General features: G+C 47.9%; 1 long non-coding RNA gene across 2 annotated transcripts; it reads right to left on the bottom strand.

The window, feature by feature from the left end:
• Positions 1–3463: 3463 nt before the first annotated feature.
• On the bottom strand, positions 3464–18955 carry LOC144135957 (uncharacterized). Of its 2 annotated transcripts, XR_013315564.1 has the most exons (6): positions 18869–18955; positions 17252–17293; positions 17113–17169; positions 16516–16726; positions 6619–6706; positions 3464–3902 (listed from the first exon to the last, which is right to left on the bottom strand). It is a non-coding gene; the product is annotated as an uncharacterized LOC144135957 (long non-coding RNA). The 2 variants fall into 2 exon arrangements; XR_013315563.1 differs by lacking the exons at positions 17113–17169; positions 17252–17293; positions 18869–18955 and having other exon boundaries at positions 16516–16664.
• Between the last annotated feature and the right edge of the window lie 755 nt (positions 18956–19710).

A 19710-nucleotide genomic window follows, 5' to 3' on the forward strand; every position in this document is an offset into this window, starting at 1 on the left:
GCAGGCGGCGGCGGCGGCGGCGGCCCTGCCATCTTTGCGGCCTCCACGATGCACGCTTGAAACGGAGCGCGCTCAATTCAGAATTCCCACACCATGAATCATTATGTGCAGGTTCCTCATCATGGTGCTAACTTTGAGGGCGCTTGTGTTCGCACATAACCCTTATTGCAACTGAGCGCGTTTCAGCAGCGGATCCCTCGTAGCCTGTCCGGCTTCTCCCCTGCACGGCGGCCATTGTTTGTGCCCATTCGTGCTCTCGCCACCACCACCGCTATGGGTGAGTATACTGTGGGCCTCCCATCGTCGCCCGGTACTCTTCCTGTGGCGGTCTTCGTGCGAACCTTCGCGTGTCTGTAGCCCTGTCCGCGTCACTGCCTATATGCAACAGTGAGGTGACACCGGTGTCCTTTGTCCTTCGTGCGGCTTTCTTGCTGCACGGTGGACATCGCACGTTATTCACTTCTCACCATCGCTGTGTACTAGTTCCTCAACTATCTTCCCCTTCTCGCGCGGCATTTCCATCGTGCTTCTTTCAGTCTGCACGCCTCTAATTGTATACCGCCGTCCGACTTCATGTAGCTGCCGTCCGACTTCAGTGAAGTGTGGACACCTCTACGCTTGCCTCGATCGTCGCTCACATCACCTTCCCTGGAGCTGTTGCAGCTGCAGCGTCTCTGGTGGTAGATCGTGTTATTTCTCTAGTGGTAGATCGTATTTCCTGTAGGAGACGCCACTGGGTGTGGTGTGTGAGCCCGGAGGCACCTGTGCTCTTGGGGGTGTCATGTGGACCTACCTGCCACTGCACGCCCCGCCACCCGTTGTCATTGTACTGTAGCAGCTAGGGTACGCAGCGCTAGTGTGATGTCATTCGACCCACCTTTCCCATGTGTCCTGGATTAGCACTCAGAAACCACATTCCCTCCTACTCGCTCCGTGTCCCCCTCTGCCTCTCTGCGCACCCAATCCCCCCCTCCCCCCACGTTCCTTCTCTCCATCAAGTTCCGAGCAGTGCTTCTTATAAAGGGCAGCAGAATTGTAAGTCTTTATGCCCCATTATGTTCGCATGCATGGCTATGGGTTTACTCGCTTGTTTTATCAAGTATACAGAATGTTCTTTCGCTACTTCTAACATAATGAATTCGCCATGCTTATGTGGTCTCCTCGACTTCCGGGCAGGCGAGGAATGCGGGCACATATTTACACTGAACCTGAGCTGTACTAAAAGCGCCATTACTTTTTTTCTCAGAGTCGAAGCCTGCATGTGCCCGCCAAGCACACAACGCATACATCATCTCAGTCAAAACAATATCGACGCATTTCCTTGCGCGCGTTTCGCTGAATTGTTCCGTTTTTGAGTTGCAGCCTAATGGTCACTATATTTACGGCTTGTATAGAAGCTATCGCAGGATGAAAGAACAATCGGTCTGCCGCGCAGTCCGTGCAAGGAGGCGGGAAAGTTCACGATATGTTTCCTCATTCATCATGAGACTGACTACACCCACGCAGGGTAAAGGCCTCTCTCATGTCTCTCCAATTAGTTATGTCCTTTGCCAGCTGCGCCCACACTATGCTTGCAAACTTCTTAATCTCATCCACCCACCCTACCTTTTGCCGCGCGTCTCCTGCTACGCTTGCCTTCTCTTGGAATACTCTCCGTTACCCTCCAAGACCGGCGGTTATCTTGCCTTCGCATTACATGCCCTGCCCCAGCCCATTTCTTCCTTTTGATTTCGACTAGGATGTAATTCACCCGCGTTTGTTCCCCCACCCACTCTGCCCGCTTTCGGTCTCTTAAATTTCCACCTATCATTTTTCTTTCCATGGCTCGCTGCGTTGTCCTTAACATAACCTGTAGCCTTTTTTTTAGACTCCACGTTTCGGCCCCATTGGTGATTACCGGTAATGTACAGTTGTTGTACACTTTTCTCTTGATGGATATTTGTAAGCTGTCATTCATGATATGAGAGAACCTGCCATATGCGCTTCACCCCATCCTTATCCTTCTAGTTTTTTCCCTCTCATGATCCGGACCATCTGTCACTACCTGTCCTAAGTAGACGTATTCCTATACCACTTCAAGCACCCCGCTGCCAATTGTGAACTGCTGATTCCTGCTAGACTGTTGAACATGGAAAATGGAAATTGGTTGTTGGGGAAAGGAAATAGCGCAGTATCTGTCTCACATCTCTAGAGAAACTTGAACCGCGCTGTAAGGGAAGGGATAAAGGTGGGACTGAGAGGAGAAAGGAAGAAAGAGGTGCCGTAATGGACGGCTCCGGAATAATTTCGACCACCTGCGGATCTTTAACGTGCACAGACATCGCACAGCACACGGGCGCCTTTTCGTTTCGCCTCCATCGAAATGCGGCCGCCGCGGTCGGGTTCGAACCCGGGAACTCGGGAACAGCAGCCGACTGCCCTATAGCCACTGAGCCACCGGGGAACATTACTTTGGTTTTCTGCATGTTAATTTTTAGGTCCACCGTTGTGTTCTGCCTGTCTAGGTCACCTCATCCACGTTTTTTCTAGTACTATATCACCTCTTGAAGTTACCTATGAATTCCCAGAACAAAACGGTATGCGGTTTCCAGAGTTAAAGGTGTTTTTCGGAGAAAGCCACGTCTGCTGGTTATTCGAACCAAAAGCCAATAAGCCCATCTTCCCTACGATTGAGCCCACTCTAAACTTGTAAAAAAGAACATCGTGAAGTCAACTTTTAAGAAAGCACTCACAAAATCTTGTGAACACAAGTTGCACAGACAGTTTTTCGAATGAATTGTTGAGGCTGACGCAATCAGGGTACCCGCAATCTCTCCTGTCATCTGTAGTAAAAAAAGTACTGATTGGTATGAAGCATAGAAGTGAAGCCCCGGATGACACGCGACAGCGCAACAAAAGGGTTACCGCTTTGCCGTATCTGCACCAAATATCGCATAATCTTAAGAAAATTGGTAGAAAAGCAGGTGTAGACGTAGTCTTCTCAGCCACACTGCACCTGTCAAGCCTGTACAACAAAACAAAAAGAACAGTGGCTTTACAAACCGGCACCGAGACCCTATTGTGCCTTGTGTGGAGGGAGTTGGCCAGACAGGAATATTTTTAAATGAAAGGTTAATGAAACATAAGAAGGATTTAACTGGGGCAACATTGAAGAATTTGCCCGCCCATTGACGGGCATGTGACCGCAAAAATAGATGCATTCCTCACTGTAAGAATGCAACCGTCTTGAAAAAAACAAAACCCGCTAACGCGCGAACTCATTGAGGCAGCCCACATCCCAAGGCTTAAGGAAGGTTGCGTAAGCACCCCATCTATCTCATTATCTCCAAAGGAAATCACCTTTCTTTCTGGTTTTATCGGAATTTAGCCGGTTCTTAGAAGCACACTTCACATGCTGCATTTTCATTCTAGCTGTGTTAATTGTTGGCGCTCTTCCTTCGTTTCGCTATTTTTTTTACCGTCGTCTCGCCTTCTCAAGTTTTTACCAAAATTCGTGCCCTCAACTCTGTTTTTCTTTTTTTCACCTTTTTTGTCACTCGCGCACACACAGCCCTGTTTTTCCAGTCTTTTTGCACAAGTAATTCTTGCTTCATATCTTAGAACTCATCGTATAGTGTGATGTTATCTTTTGATGCTCTGGACATCGTGTGGGTCCCAGTTCGTTTGCGTGCCTTGACCACTCACCCTGATGGGCTTTTACCTGGTGTGTGTATATAAGTGCGGGTTCAGTTTTTGTTCAAATAAAAGTTGGAAGTTCAGAGCTCTGTACTAGCATGTCCTTCTTCCTGGTTTTGTGTTCGCGCTGCTGATACATGTGGATCGCAGCCAACTAGCCCGGCAGATGGTGTTATTCTTTAAATATGTAGGACACAGGTCGCTGAAGTCACCGGCGCCTTGGTTTTCTGCAGAAAATGAAAAGACATAAAGTCTGTTCACAATATGAAGAACGCAGTTAGGTAAGATAGTAGATAAATATCATAATAATAATAAGATAAAGATAGAAACAACTTAGAGGACGACCACGCATTGCTCAGGGGTGCTTTCGAGTACTGCTCTTGGCAGTTTTAGTACCGAATATTTACTGGCCAGGTGGGATTTTATGATGTGACACCAGACACTGAGATTGTAGACGAAACAGAGCAGGAAAAAAATAGATGTTTATTTATGCCACGGTATCGACCATATTGCGATGCTAGCGTCATTTCGAGCATTAAATCCACGATATACAAGCATACACTGGCTCGAAGAGAAAGTGCCAGGGGGTTTCCAGGTTTCCGGGTTTTCAGCACTTAAGGTCCGACTCCATATGTACTTCTGCGTTCCACGCGCCTGCGCGCCCAGCGCCGCGCCTGTACGCGCAATAAAAGCGCTACACACATGGAGGAATTTTTCCTTCCTTAATGGGCACACAGTTCCGAGCGCATGGCGCGAGTACGCGCCCTCAGCAGGACACAGAAGCAGAACGCCCTCTGATTGGTCGATGTTGGCGCGCCGGAAATCGCACATGGATTGCCGCGAGTAGAGCGCGTGCAGCCTATCTGGCGCTGTCGGATCCGAGCGTTCTGTGGACGCGCTCGGCGGCGCCCTACACTTTGCGCCTAAGCCGACTTCCTCCGACCGGCGCGTGGGCGCCCAAGCGCAGAGCACGCGCGCTGAAAAGGGCCGATGGAGTGGGGCAAATAAAGTCCTCCATGAAGCAAGATATAAAAAAAATGAGCTTCTCAACGATCCTGCGTATTTTCCTTACCCTCCCCTCCTTTCTAAATTTATTTGGCTTCACTCGGACTCAGCAGGTTATCAGCAGGCCTTGGCGGACCAAGCGCTGTTCTTCCCTGGGCCTTAGTTCTGGCCTCAAAGTTTTTTCCTCCTCCTCCTCCTCCTCCTCCTCCTCCTCCTCCTCCTCCTCCTCCTCCTCCTCCTCCTCCTCCTCCTCCTCCTCTTCCTCCTAACTGTGTTTGAAAGAGTCCGCATCGCTAAAACAACGTGCGTTTGCTGTGGCGACGACGCCAATCGTGCTATCACGGTGGTGCTCAAGCGACGCTGTCAAGTCACGTGAATAGCCTAGATATCTGTGGAAAAGACACAGTACTTGCTGATTGAGACTTTCGGAATGAGAGGACCCCATAGGTCAGGGGAATAAGGGAATAGCAGGGCGCCAGTGCGCAATCGCAGAACAATAACGCCCTTCCGGCTATTGTTCTCCGCGTGCGCACTGGTGACCTGCTACTCCCCTATGCCCCTAACCGATAGGGTCCCCCTATTATGAAATTATCTAATGGAAGTCGAAGCGACATTTTTCCGCATTATTTTAAACCCACAAGCGTCGACTGCTTCGAGTAGTGCGGGCGATCTCTTTAGATGTTCGTGAAAGTTAGTCCTAAGACAACGATGTCATCAAGGTTCACGAAGCAAGTTTGACACTTGAAGCCTGCCAACACCCTTTCCATAACCCGATGAAATGTTGCTGGCGCTAAGAGCCCGTCGGGCGTGATGAAGGCTGTCTTGCGGTCAGGAGTGGAAGTTAACAGAATAAGACGACAGCTTTCACTTGTTTCCTACTTTCAATCGTTAGTGAGTCGACCCCCTTCCCTCCATTATGTAGAGGCCGCCTCCTCGAGCTTTGATTTTCGCTGCTTAGTCAATGCTTCCAGCATGCTTCTGTGAGTCCAGCACGAAGGGGCATCGGTACGACAAAAGCAGGAACTATAAAAAACGCCACTTGATTTCGATCTAAAAAGAAACACTCCTAGCGGTATAGGCAGGTACAGTAAAAGCCAGTACTGAGTGCGTGAATATTTTTTGTTGGTGTTTTCTTTTTAACTCCTAGCATAGGATTTAGATGTGGCATTACGTGAGCATTTCCATAACTAGGAAAGCAGCCAAACTGTCTTTAACACTTCCGGATTCATTATAACGTGGCATTCAAGCAGCGAGCATTTATTGTCCCTTTATTTTTAGAAAACAGAAGTCGGCCGGCGAACGCTACAGGTTCCTGCTGTTATCGGTGGGAACAGGGCTCTGCTCAATCTAAACAGAAATAGTGTTCGAAGACCTTCTGGGAGCACCCGTTTTTGGCACAGGTATTCATTACCTTCCCCAGCGATGCCAGGTTACATGGCCACAAAATTCGTATTTGAGCTCGGACCATTTCTTAAGAAAAGTGGCACGAGGCAAGGACCCTTTTCGATGCCACGTGAAAGTGATTGCGACAGCGCAGCTCATTTCAACCCCGCACAAGACCAGCCCTGGTCGCAAATATGCATGATACGCACCCGTGTTTCACGTTACTGACCGTCCGCTTACTGCCATGTGGCCTCTGCATACAAACAGTGAATGCCCGGCGACAGGGTTGCCGCTCATGGAGGTATACATATTCAGAATTAAAAATAATACCTCACTGCATGATGCAGTGGAAGCTATCAACTAATTGTGGTTCACCTTCCATCCCGGCTATTTTCGGCGCATCCTCTTGCACACGGTCGGCCGCGTTATACTTTAGGAGCAGTCAGTACGGCTAGCTTCAACTTCTTCCATACCATCGTCGGTCGTATGAGAGACTGCGCTCCTTCGGCCAGCCTACCGTCACACATGTCCCAAGGAGATGAAATGCATACTTACCGTCCACCTCCAGGCTCCTTGTAGTTCTTTCCCACTGCGGCTTGCCGCAGTGGCCGGCCACTCGCAGTAAGTGGAATGTCTTCCTCGCCTGCAAAGTCACACACAGACGCAGTTGCCTCCCTGTATGAACCATAAATCAAAATGGCCAGAAGCTGTGTGGGCTTCGCGCCCAAAACGTCAATTTTACAAAGATTATTATGAAAATTGGTTTTTAAGGAGAGGAAACATCGCGGTAACTGACTCACATAACTCGGTGCCCATCCGAAGCGCACCGTAAGGGAACGGATAAAGGAGTGAAAGAAAGAAGGAAGAAAGAGATACCGTAGTGAAGGGCTCCGGAATAATTTCGACCACATGGGGATCTTTAACGTGCACTGACAACACACAGCACACGGGTGCCTTTTTGCGTTCCGCCCCCATCGAATCGCGGCCGCCGCGGTCGGGTTCGAACCCGGGTACTTCTGCTCAGTGGATTACGATGATTGGTTGAGTTGCAATTCATACGGTAAGACGCAACAGAGTGGTCTCCGGTACTTTGTTAGCTGGCTTGCTATGTCGGAACTGGATGCTTACTGTGCAGGTGGATAAAGCGAGTATGTGTCACAGAGAACAATGTTCTCAAGGTAGGTAACTGAGGGAGACGCATCGAAACGACTCGGTCGTCATGTCACGAGAACGGGCGCTACGTGACAGCCATCATCAGAGGTTGCAGAGATAAGTCTGCAGCACACTCCAAAAATTTATACTCAAGACGTGTACTTCAGGCTGCTCTGGCAACAACAGTTTAGCTGTTCTCTCCCATGCCACTATTTTTTTTTTAATGGGAACGTTGCTAATGATAGCTCAAGGAGTTGCATACTTTACACATAACCCTTTGTCAGGCTTCCTGCCTTTTGGCTTTGCTACGGTCTCCGTAACGAGAATAAAACAAATAAATGAAATAAAAAAGTGAAAAATATTTTATTCACTCCATTTCGTTGTGACCTGAGAGCCGGGGACGGAGCGTGTGTATTGTTAGGGTACAGTGGGATTAGCTACTCATACTGACGACCGCCTTCGACTGCCTCGGGGTATGTGGAAAATGCCAAGAACATCTTGACAAACGTGCACTGGTGCCAATGGACAGGAACTCAGCAGAGATCACGGCACACGGTGCCGCTTTGTGCTCCTTAATATGTTCTTCCAAGCCAAACACCGCGCCAAGCGTACCAGACTTTGCGCTCGACCCTCCCCGATTTCTAAACCAAAATTTATGGCCCTTCATCAGACTGTCTTAAGTAATTTCCTCCAATATCTTAAAAAAAACTTGTGGTCATAAGACACTGCTCTGAATTTTCCAAAAGAGTGCAAAACTAGGTGTTATTGAAAAATTCTTTTCTATGCTCGAATTTTTCCCCAATCTACACGCACTGTATTTTAGTATCAGCCAAGAATGAACTGCCAGCAGAACATGTTTTATAAAATTTTAGTTCTTTATTTTAATGCAGAAAGTACGACTTAATTTTTTTTCTACAAAGCGTATGCGACATTCGCGAGCTATCATAAAACCCTTCATCAACTTTCAAGGACGTGTACTATTTGGTAAAAATGTTTGAAGTCGAATAAACCAAAGTAAGTGAACGTAAGAAAAGGTTCCAGGTTCAAAAAGTGTTCGATTTGTTTCGTATTCGGCTTTAAATTCCATAGAGGGGCATTCCAAGTAAAAATAAAAAATACGGCTTATCATATAGCTAATATGATCGTAACTGCACTCAGCGATTTTTATCGAAGCAATTGCTGCCTTAGGCGAGAAAAGTTTTTGTAGTTGAATGCCATCACCGACGATTATTGTCCTGTAATGCCACTGCACTGCATGGCACACCCTTGCCTCAACGTAAGAGGCACACACCGGCCATTTTGTGCTCTGGTTTTTTAGGGACAGGGTAGGCCCACTCTTTTCAATATATTGTAGGACATGTTTCGATACACTTTTCTCAAAAACCAATAGAGGTAGCGCATACCTGTTTAATCATTTTTATCCTTGCCTTACGCTCTTTCGACTGTATCAACACTTTGTAACATCATTGAAACACTATTTGTTCATTATTTTTTCTCTCCAGGACTAGATAATCAAGGCCGCTTTTGGCGAAGTTGGTTTTGCGCCATTAAAATCAATATAAATAACTACCTTTGTATATAAAGTAAAAAAAATCGCATGGCTAATTTTGGTTCGGTATTTTCCCACATGCTGATATAAAGCATAGACAAAGAATTGGCCTTATGCCTTGTACTGTTTTGAAGATAAAGGCACGTCGTAACAAAAAAAATTGTTTTGAGATAAATTAGTTTTAAAAAGTAACTATTTCCAACTTTTTCAATTTGCGAACATTCGCTGACCAAATAATCTCACAGGCACGACCTCCATAGTCTTTATTCCAATGCAAGTTAGGGTTTTGTAAAGGTCGTTTAGTCTCCAACACCTTTTTTCGCTTGCTATGCTGCTCAGCCAACAGAAGAAACTTGTCACCAGTCAACTTTTTTTAGGCGCTGGAGAGAGTTGCTGCTTCAGATTAGCCAAAAGGGCGGCAGAATGTTTGCGCTTACTACTTTAGCGCTGTTGTACGTTATGAGAGCATTTGTTGTGCACATCCTTAGTGCTTCTGGTACTAAAGAGGCATTTTTTGGAGTTTGCGATCAGATGATGCGATTGAAGGCCACAATGCTATAAGGCACACTGAGAGATCCAAGTCTCTTCCTATATGTGTGGTTACCCCAACTGAAGTAAGAGACATTTAGCTTCGGTCATGGAACTGTGTTTCAAATGGCTCGTAAGACATTGCCTCTACCGAAAATGTGGCCTGGCCGTGCTTCTTCATTTTCAAAGCTATTTGTAAAAGTGAAATACACAACGGAGGAAAAATTACGATACTGGAAAAATGCAAAAAATGCAGAGTTAACAATTGAACAGAAATAAAAGAAGGAAAATTTTCGAGTTTTTCCTTACCCTGTCCTCTTAAGTAGACCCTCATAGCTGCGCAAGCAAGTTGCTTTCTTTTCAGTTCAGTGTCGTGGTGTAAGCTTTGTGCTGCGGGGTTGGGTAACACGACCGAATGCAGGTGCCGTGTTCACGCAATCGTATCTCTTCGTGTTTTAGGCCTGCGCAGCTTACAGTTAGGAGTTTATTTTCCGGGGCGCCACTTCTCACGGTAAGTACGCTGCGGCAATAACTTAACAGATAAGTGCAGTCCGCGGTGTCTGTTTCGGAAATAAAACGTGTGTATGCCGTAGGAAAAGGTAAAAATCACGTCAGCTGAGTAAACATGGCGCAGTAAAGACAAGATGTGTTGGCACCAAAGCTATGTACACAAGGCAGCACTGAAGCTCTGATAGTGGCAACACTTTGGCTGTCACGCTGCGTAAAGCTTTGAGGAATATTGGCTCGCGTGCCTTTAGAGCCGTCGCATTAACCAGCCGTATCGCAACTTGAATGCATATCTGAAGCCGTGGACTATGTTGTTTGAGAATTTTTTTAAAATATAAATTTATTGTTTCGTGAGAAAAAATAAGAAATAGCCCGAATCATACTTTTCCAAAGAGAATGTATCGAGTCATGATGTTGAACGCATTTCCTTTTTTATATATACTGGGGCAATTTTATTGTAGCAAACTCTATTATTAACATTGTTACTAGAACAACACGATGCAGCGCTTCACTGCTTTGGATGCTCCACTGGAACGAAAAAAAATTCTTTTTCCTTACTTGGAATAAGGGCTGTATTACATCTACTCTATTAGGCGAATAACTGCTGTCACATGTTGCAGGAGTCCGGCCAAATTTGTCGCGGTCGGACGGGAAGTTGGGGGGGGAGAGGGAACTGTACGATGCACGGTAGCCAGTCTGGTAAGGTGCTGGAACACTTCCGATGCGCGGGCAGTAAACATCAGTTGTTACATGGCTATTGTGCTTGTCGGTCTCCTTTCAGGCCATCGAAAGCAAATTGCAAGAGCGAAGTTTTCAGCATGCTTGGTGCCGACAGAGTATTCCACCAAATCCACTTTTACGAAAGTTCTCGCGAATTTGCACATTTACCAGTACATTTGGCAGTTAGTGTTTCTTATGGCTACCCTTTGGTGTTACATCGGCTCCAGAGAGTTTTCAGAGTTCAAGGACTGAAATTTTTTGTGGACTGGACTGTGTGCGCATCTATATCGATGACATTTTGGTTTGGGCTGCTTCACGAGAAGAGCACCAACAAAGACTGTACAAGGCCTTGAAAACAACCAGGGCGGCACAAATGTAAGCTTGGAGTAAAATAGATCGACTTCCTTGGAGATAGCATAAGTGAGGAAGGCATCAAACTAAGTCCAGAACGAGTAGAGTGCCTAGCCCATTACCAGAAACCAGTTACAAAGAAAGAACTCTAGAGGTTACTTCGCGTAGTGAACTGTTTCAGCAAGCACTCGCAGAACTTAGCAAATCAAACAGAGTCACTTCGTCGTCTGTTGCTGAGAGCTTCGAGTGGGCCGATCTAAAAGAAAGGCGGACGAAAGCTCCTGCACTTTCCGTTGTTTATGCATCCCTACTTACAAAGCTTTCTAAGTACGCATTCGCATTTACATTGGGTGCAGCGCTCTTTCAGCAGCTCCACTGGCACAGAATAGTGGCCTAAGGGCTAGCGTCAAGGGTCGTGACAAACTGAGCGCCGATACGCGCCGATTGAAAAGGAAGCCCTTGGAATAGTGTTTGGCTGTAAGAAATTTATTGAGCTTGTTTCGGGTCAGAGAACTGTGATATAGGCTAATCACAGTTAATTGATATCTATCGCAACGAAATGATTTGGGGCATACCGCCTCGACTGCAAAGGCTGCTCGTGCGACTGCTCAGAGGACTTAAATTATATGCCACAAGTGTCTTAGAGGATCGGGAGTGCAGGAGAACAATAGAAAAAACTCAAATGCGTCACACCTAGAAACCCGGGACTACAGCAAGTTATGGCACAGCTGCAGGCGCCAGAGAATATGAACGCGGAGTGGAGAACACTCACTAAAGAAATGTCGGTGGTGAAAAGTGTGCTGTTGAAACGCACTAAGGATGTCATTTCCTCCCAGGTTTGAAAAGAAATGCTTTGTCGGTTGCATCGGGGACATCTGGGCATAGCCAAGTGCAAATCACGGGCAGACGCAGTCTCATGTGCTGGCTCAGGGTGGGAGCTGACTTGTGTGAACAGGTTATGCAGCCTTATCTATTCTTGTACGATGCTTGCTCTGCATACAGATTAAATCCTTGTACAATCGAGTAACTATCCAGAGCTTGAGGAGTTGCACGGCACCACGAGAAATGATGTCATAAAAGAACTTTCCCGTATATTTGTACGTACTATTGGATGCCTCACGAAATCTGCAGTGATGGTGGTTTCCAGTTCACAGCCAAGGAATTTATTACCTCGCTGGGATGTCTGACTTTGAGCAGATCGTTTCCAGTCCCTATAATTCGAATTCGGACGGACTCACCGAGAAAAGCATAAGAATTATCTAATAGCCTGCTCAAGAAGAGAGGGCCATCAAAGGAGGAGTTTTGGCTTGGCCCCCTCAACTACCGTGCGTCTCTGCTGGAAGGCGGTGTCTTGCCATCCTAATACCTCATTGGTTGCAACAGCAGGACCCACTCCCAGACCTTAACTCGCATTCTGCTCAGCAGCTCTCAAAATCTCGAAAACGCAATGCAAAATTCTTGCTCAAGTCTTTCGGTTGGGATTATACAGGGTGTTTCACCTAAGACCACACAATTTTAAAAATAGGATTTTTGAGTTAAGAGAGCTTTTTTGGCGTGCGTGCGTGTGTGCGTGCGTGCGTGCGTGCGTGCGTGTGTGTGTGTGTGTGTGTGTGTGTGTGTGTGTGCGTGTGCGTGTGCGTGTGCGTGTGTGTGTGTGTGTGTGTGTGTGCGTGTGTGCGTGTGTGTGTGTGTGTGTGTGTGTGTGTGTGCGCGTGTGTGTGTGTGTGTGTGTGTGTGTGTGTGTGTGTGTGTGTGTGTGTGTGTGTGTGTGTGTGTGTGTGTGTGTGTGTGTGTGTGTGTGTGTGTGTGTGTGTGTGTGTGTGTGTGTGTGTGTGTGTGTGTGGAAACAAGCAGGCCACAGAAGCTAAAGTTTTGGGTCTTGTGTCCCCAGATCGCTCAGAGTACGACAAGAGGACGGAAGTGAATTTAGAAGGAAATGTCAAGGCTAACCAAGAACTAAACAGGCTTTCAACTGAACATCGCAGCAGCTTTATCCTGCAGGACGTAGCACCGGAAGCATGGAGGGTCAGCATGCGTTGCAGGGAGCGACCGGAGCGCAACAGACCTTTACGTGTATTGACATTTTGGTAGTTAGTGCAAGATCAACAGTCTGCGCAAGGGAGCTGTGCACATCGCTTACACAGCTGGAACCACCTACATCATCATCGGCAGGTATATAGGAGCAACGGCTGCCTTAGAATGACTTCCTGCTACGCTTCTTAGAGCAGCTATAGTGTTTCGTGCAGCTGAGCCATGAGTGTCGTCCAGGCCGCAAGCAGGGGACCAGCCAGCTGTGCAAGCTGTAGGAGGATCTGCAGAGACTGCTACAGAGCGGTGTTATGCTACATGTCTTGGAACGAGTAGAATGGTTGGTGCAGAACCAAGCCGACGGTGATCAAGAATCAGAAACCCTTCCCGCCGACTGGGCTTCCGGAATAACGGCGTCCCGTCCCGTATACGACTAGCTACCTCTTGAGAAGGGCTTACAGTATTGTCAGCTTCTAAACATTTAAAGCGAAAAGGATGTATATGCAACCGCTAAAACTGTACGATGCATGCCAGCCAGTCTGGCAACGTGCTGGAACACTTCCGGTACGCGGGCAATAAACATCAGTAGTTCAGTGGCCATTGTACTACGTGTCGGTATCGTCTTAAACATGGGGGAGCAAGAAAACGAAGAGCGGAGCAATACGAGACGCGTCCCTGCGCTGCTCCGGATGCCCGAGTCCATTGATACCGCGCACGCCATTGCGCGTCTAAGGAGGGCACGGGAAAAGCGCTGGTGCGTGCTACGACCAGGGTGTGGGAGCATGGACGCCTGAACAAGGGGGTGAAACTTCCTATTCCTCCCAGCGGCCACGAACTACGGACGCTAGCGCCAATTCCTCCGGCAGTCACAGCGGTTGACGGACGAAAAACGGCACATGAATCTACATGACAACGTATGACCAAAACGCGCGGGCGCGGACGGTGTTCCCAAGGCATCATCTTCATGCGCGGACCGGTCCAAAATCGGGCCCGCTAGGGGTGGTGGGCGCATGTATCGTTGTCCGCCAGCTCTGCGCATGGCAGCGCGCCGCTCTGTACTTGGGTTGCCGTACGCCATTTCTTTGCTATTGCGGCTTTTTAAAATTGGTTGCGTTGCTGGTCAGCAATGATAACGGTAACCGCAGCGCTGAACCAATATACAGAGAACAAAGAACTTATTTTCTATGGCTTTATTGCGACATATATCATTACCGTTACTTTCAGTCTAAAACATACATTTCTCAAAATAAACTTATATGTCGATGTTACAGCATTTCGTACAATACAGATAGTGTGTGTCGACGCACCAGAGACGTTTTCTCTCAAACGGCGAGGCTGACATTTTGAGTGCATCATTTCGTGCATCATTCACGCAATACGTGCGATTATTCCGTGCAAAGTTTGCACAAAATACAGAAGGATCATTTAAGCCCATGAAGGCGAACCACTAGCAAGCGATGGCCTTCCCTGTCCATGCTAATATATGCGATATCAAAGTTAGTTTATGGGGTTACTGTCCCGAAGCGACTTAAGCGAAGAGGGATGCTGTAGTGGAGGGCTCCGGCCAATTTCGACCACCTCAGATTTTCTAACGTGCATTGACTATAGCCCTGTACACGCGCCTTTAGCATTTCGCCTCCATCGGAACGCGAACGGCGCGGCCCGGATTCAAATACCAATACATTTCAGTTAACACAGAGATTCATAATTGGTTCCCACGATGTTCTCACTCTTCTGCGGACCAAACACAATGACTGCTTCGTCAACAGCAGCGATTAAATCATAGTTCATATTCCACGGCGTCGAAATGAGCGGTGGCTCCCGAGAAAGCAATACCTAGTAGAAGTTTTCGTCCTATCCGTGCGGGTCTCGCTGAACTCAGCCACATGATATTTCTAAAGTCACGAACACAAAACCAATCACTACCGTAGCTGTAGCATCTCTGACATCACTAACACAAGGAGCACGACGCCAAAGCGTCTGTAAGAGGCGCCGCAAAGCAGGCGACAGGGCCCGAGATAATGAGGCGGACCGAGTTCGCGAAACACGCAAAGGGTGCGAGGCGGTTACAACGGCGGCGCGGGTCAGAAATTAAAAAGGGAAAGAGAATGAGAGAGAGAGAGATCAGCTTTTCTGGTTTCAGAAACTTCTTGCGGCTGTATGTCGCTATTTATTACAGACGATAGCGCCAGTTCCTCCGTCAGTTACGTTCATAGCGGATAGCGGACCAGTTGCGGCTTCAGTGAAGGTTTATTCAATTAGCCGGGACGGAATTTGCTCGCGCTTTCCTCTCTCTGGCATGAACATGAGAGTCATGGTGAGAGCACATAGAAGATTAGGATACCGAGCGGCGCCGCTGCCGCCGTGTTGTGCAGTGCAGTGAAATTACGGCAACACAATCATCTGCTGCATTCAACTCCCAATTCTTTCTCAACGAAAACAAAAATTGCCCCTATAAAAATCATTGGACGCAATTATAATTATACTAGCTATGTAGTTAGCTGGACTTTGCATTTTTGCTTCATGCACCTCAGCATGAGATTTAAGGCTGAATATGCGACAAATCTCACGTTTTTTTTAAATTAGGATTTTTTTCATAAACTACTTCTGTTCTATCCGAGTTGAGACATTTTCACCAAGTAGTCCTTGTCACAATGAGTTGGTGAAGTTAATTAGGTTGCTAACAAATATTGGGTACGTTTTCTGAAAGATTTGCAAAAATGGTACTTTTTTGGGATAAAACAAACAAGAGATGTGTAAATATTTTTTGCAGGCAGTTTATTATCGGCTGATACAAAACAACACTGGTTCTGCATTGTTCAAGGAAAATTTGGAGCGTATAAGCGAAAAACAAATTTTCTGTAAATATTTTAACGAGACTTAGGTTCGTACTATGTTTTTTAGACCTAGTTTTGCATATGGGTGCCACATGAATGAAAAATTTTGTCACAGATATACTAAAAGAAGTTACATTCGACCGTCCGATAAGGAACCGTAAACTTTTGGTTAAGAAATCTGGAAGGGCCGAGTGCAAATTCTGATGGGCTCGGCGTGGAATGAGCCTACTGCGTTCTTACTCTGCTTGCTCTTTTTGCAACGTGGTTTCGGCAATTCATGCAGGCTTAGCTAGCTCAATGAACCTCTCTGAAGACAAAAACTGTCTCACACTAGAGTTTTATTGAAAAAAAAGAAAAGGAATGAGAACACGAAAACGCTCGCACCAAGTCATAGCAGCCGCGCTCGTAGAAAAAGACACTACGACACAGATGCGACACACGCGCAGTTTCTAAGCAGCCGATTCCAAACGGCATGGGAAGGCCCCTCAAAGGAAGCCCTCCAGCCCATTGTGTTGACTGTCATGACGTCGTGGTAAAGCCCCTAGCGTTACACCGCAGGTGGCGAATGACGGATGCCTCTGTGAAATGGGATCAACCGCGACATCATGACAATCGGTCGATGACACTTTCTAGATTGCCTCCCCTTTGAGGGTTGTTTGCCGCTGCATTCTTGAGTTGCATATTTGACTACAGCACTCAAATATTAACGCGCCGAAAGAGCGAGCACTGGGACAAGAGTCAGGCGACATTTTCAGCCGACAGGAAAAGGCGCACACTCACCCGTAACGGGAAGTACTTCCAGGGCGGGTGCTCGCCTCGGTGCCCGTTGACGCTTCTTCCTAACATTTTTTATTTCTCGGGAAGATTCTTCCCCGATCTCTCCCGCGCCGGCTGTGGCAGCTGCAGGTGGCCCCGCCGCTTCTAGTTATTTGTCCGCGCCGGCACCCGCGCTGACACCCGAGCTCGAGCGAGGCGGTACCTTCTCCAAGTTCTGCACACGCACAGAAAGCAAGTGCTCGAGGTCCAGGAGGTGTACACCTCGACACCCATGTCACCCAAGCCTTGTAATGTGCCGTTGGATATTTCTTTACCATATTTTATGGGTGCGTCTTAATGCTTGCTGTGATCATTGACGAAGCAAAGGAAATGGGGGCTGTTGACTGCATCGTTTGAGATATTAAAATGTATTTGGACTTTGTCATCAGTCAAAGAGAGATTAAGATTGGAGAATGTGACGTTCATATGGTCATCTAGCCACCGGTGGTGGATGCCAGCACAGAGGACCTGAAGGGCTCCGAATTTAGCGAAGGCATGCTTCATGTAGCTTGTAAACGCGTTGTTGCATAACTTCAATCCACGAGACATGGTTACGCTTACGATGGCGGCGTCCCATGCGGCGAGCTCGGAGGGTGTGTTGCAGTTGGTGGGGGCCGCCTATAAGGCAAAAGTTAAAAAAAAGTCTTATTTTCCTCATAGCATGGTCAGTGATGCAAAGAGGAGAATTAGTTTTTCTTACCGTGGCCTGGCCGTTGAGGGCGGATGAAGCTGGAGAGCCGTCCTAGAAGAAAGCAGAAAGTGTGTCAGGCTTATCGCAGTATAACGCGCATGCCCTCATCAGGGCGGTATTCTGCAGAGTTTAGAGTACTCTTACGGTGGTGCCCTCGCTAGTGGAGGTCCTGGTGTTGGCTTTGCGGGACCATGAGGGGCTATGCATGATTGGAAACTACTTAGGGACTGCGCAGACGTGACAGTATGCACGTAAGGAGTTTTCAAAGTGATCGCGCTCACATAGTTTGCTTTGCGGTCTCCTTACATTTTGGTGCTGCGCCTCTGGAGGGCCGGTAGGGGCGGTAACTGGACCAATTAGCGCAGAGTGATTTGGAGTATAGCCAAGATATACCCGTATTCCTCCCGGGTGCGTTCAGTTCGCCATGCTCTCTTCGTCCTGTTTTCCTAAGCTCTCTTACTCAGCAGTCACCTATACTCTCTGTGTGCTAGCCGCACCACTCTCGTAGCCCTGAATATAGACAGTCCTCACCCATCGGGAGAGCAGCAGCGCGTCTACCAGCAGGATGCACGGCGCAACCGCTTCTGTCTCGCAACAATTACAGCTAACGAGCGAATACTTTCGCCGCCGTCAGCCGTGAGTGAAACCTGCTAGAGGCCGGGCCGCATTTGGCGCACCGTCGCTGGTCACTGCTGGGTAGGCATTACGCCCCTGTTACACGCTTCAATTCGGTGGAGAATACAATGACGGCAGGATGCAAAACATTTTAACGGTAGCAACTCTTCCACTGGTACCAAACAACAGGGATCACATGGCAAAAGTGTCGGTGAACGAAAGTGCGAAAAAAAGCAGTTATGGGATAAAGTAATTTCCGCTGCACAGGTGGCGCTGGAAAGCTGCTGCCGACTGAGACCCACGTGACCACAGCTTGAAAAAGTCTAAGCTACGAGACGCTCATTCAGCCTGGCAGCGTTCTTCGGTTAGGTGCGCGTTAAGATCAAAGTTACTTCCTCTGCGTAGGACACTCGGGCCGCGAAAATAAGGGTCTACCGTCATCAGCCTCGGCACGAGCGCCAGCCTGTGTTTGGTGCGTGCTTTTTCCTGAAGTCGAAGCTTTCCTGGGCCTAACCATTTGTTCATACCATCCCCCCACAGCACAAAGAGTGACGCTCTGAGCCGCACGTTGCTTACCATGAACCAAATCCGAATCGCTCTCGTAGCCCTCAAAACTGAAAGGCCTCACCCATCGGGAGAGCAAAAGCGCCTCCAGCAGCATAATGCGCGGCACAACCGCGTTACCATGAGCTCTTCGGGACTGCTTACACGGACGGTAAGCTGTGTGCTAGCGCTGCCAAAAGCGATACAACCCGAGGCAAAAGCTGCGAAGCGAGTTCTAAACGTGACACATGAACGCCAGCCGCACTCAACGCGGAGCGAACAAAGATCAGCCCGAGAGCTACAGAGCGGCCACAAACACTGCGACAGCATGGCTGAATTGCTGACACAGTGGGCGCAGAAGGTCGCAGCAGCCATGCTTTGAACGCCGCTTCCTCGCTGGTAGCGAAGCGCAAGAAAGTACAGCAAGCAGAACCTGGAAACTGCTAAAGCACAGCTCAGTGAACTCACCGTGGATTTCTGGGTTTCCATTGTTGAAGTCAGCAGCGGTCAATGCAGCAGGGCTTGGCCATGGGCTCGTGACAACGGCGCGCTCGTGAGAACGGCACGCTGTGACAACGGCGCGCTCGTGGAAGCGGTGGTCTCGCGCTTGTAGCTTCGCCGTCACAGTAATCTGCCTTCGGGTGTATATAGCAATACAGCTTTTCCTGCGTATTTTTCTATTGTTCCTGATTATTGATTCGCTTATGTGATGCCAAGCCCCACATTCCCTCATCCTCACTTGCCGAAGCCCAGTGATTGCATGGGTATTTCGTTGCTTAAGCAAAGCAGAAAGAATGAAAATAAAAGCGCAAAATCAAGACAGCGAAAGCCAACTAACTGCTCTCGTGCGTGGAACACAGAGAAGACGAAGACGGTTCTGGCGTGCCTTTGTCTTGGCTTTATTTTATTTACGTCGATCTGGGTTTTCTATTGCACACCTTTGTGAGTCTTGTGGCGGAGTTTAGCTCATAGATCACTTTTTCCTCTCCTTCGGGGAAGCGCGCCAAGGGATACACCCTGAAACCAGCCAGCGAATATATGTTCGTCTGTGGAATTGGATCAGGTAGATTTCTCTGCTAGAATGAGAATTCACTGCGCCTTCTTGCCTTTTTTTTTGTTTATCCAAATTTGAGTCTAGGACGCAAAATTATTCAATTACTCCACCCCTTGTCCATGAGTGCGTTTGTTTCTGCAATGCACCCTGGCCATTGCCCCGCCGTAAGTATGTGCCGTTAAGCCTGAGGATATCATCATCATCATTTGCCTTGCCCCATACTGCATGGGTAGACTTATCTGTAGCTGCCCTAATA

The sequence above is a fragment of the Amblyomma americanum genome, chromosome 1 (genome assembly GCF_052857255.1).
Source record: "Amblyomma americanum isolate KBUSLIRL-KWMA chromosome 1, ASM5285725v1, whole genome shotgun sequence".
NCBI classification, from domain to species: Eukaryota; Metazoa; Arthropoda; class Arachnida; order Ixodida; family Ixodidae; genus Amblyomma; species Amblyomma americanum.